Source organism: Sceloporus occidentalis, unplaced genomic scaffold, assembly GCF_023333645.1.
Source record: "Sceloporus occidentalis isolate IW3139 unplaced genomic scaffold, rSceOcc1.0.p SCAF_94, whole genome shotgun sequence".
Taxonomy (NCBI): Eukaryota; Metazoa; Chordata; class Lepidosauria; order Squamata; family Phrynosomatidae; genus Sceloporus; species Sceloporus occidentalis.
Window position 1 is genome coordinate 2676219 of NW_028317074.1, and position 674 is coordinate 2676892.

Genomic DNA, 674 nt, shown 5'->3' on the forward strand with positions numbered 1-674 from the left:
ACATTAAGCAACTTTTAACTCAGAACTGGTTAAAACCTACAAGTCTGGGTCATGAACCTCGAAAAAATAGGGAAAAGGTGTTGCGCTTGTATCTAAAGACAAAGAGTCGTGTCTGAACATGTCTATGATTGGTAGATATGTATGGTATCAGAAGCCAAGCATATGCAGCTGTACAATGTTTTCATGGGAATATTGTGATTATTGTGCAGTGTCGTGTCATATGATGGTGCTACATAAAACAATAAATAATAATAATATTTTACAAAGCGTTTCTGAGCAGAATCCGCCTCTTCTATCCTGTATCCTCTTAAAGCCCTGCAGTATCTCGATGTATGAGAAACCTGGAAATAAATCCATACAATAAGTAAATAGATCATCTGGTGCTTATGTACACATTGAGCTATTGTTTTTTTGATATTTTCATATTCTTCAGAGTTATGAAGATAAGGGGTGGTGCTTAGTATCAAAGGTCTTGTTTCCAGAACACTCTGTACAGCTCAGTGGAAATAGGAGTTGGCTTGCTGGGTGCGCTGTCAGTGCCAGAGATTTCAGCACAGCAACATAGGGAAACAAACAGACAACACACAAACTAAGAGTGGACGTTGAGGGTAGCAGTTTAGCTCAAGTAACTTTAGAGATTTTTATGAAAGTTAGTGGCATAAAAATAAACCAGG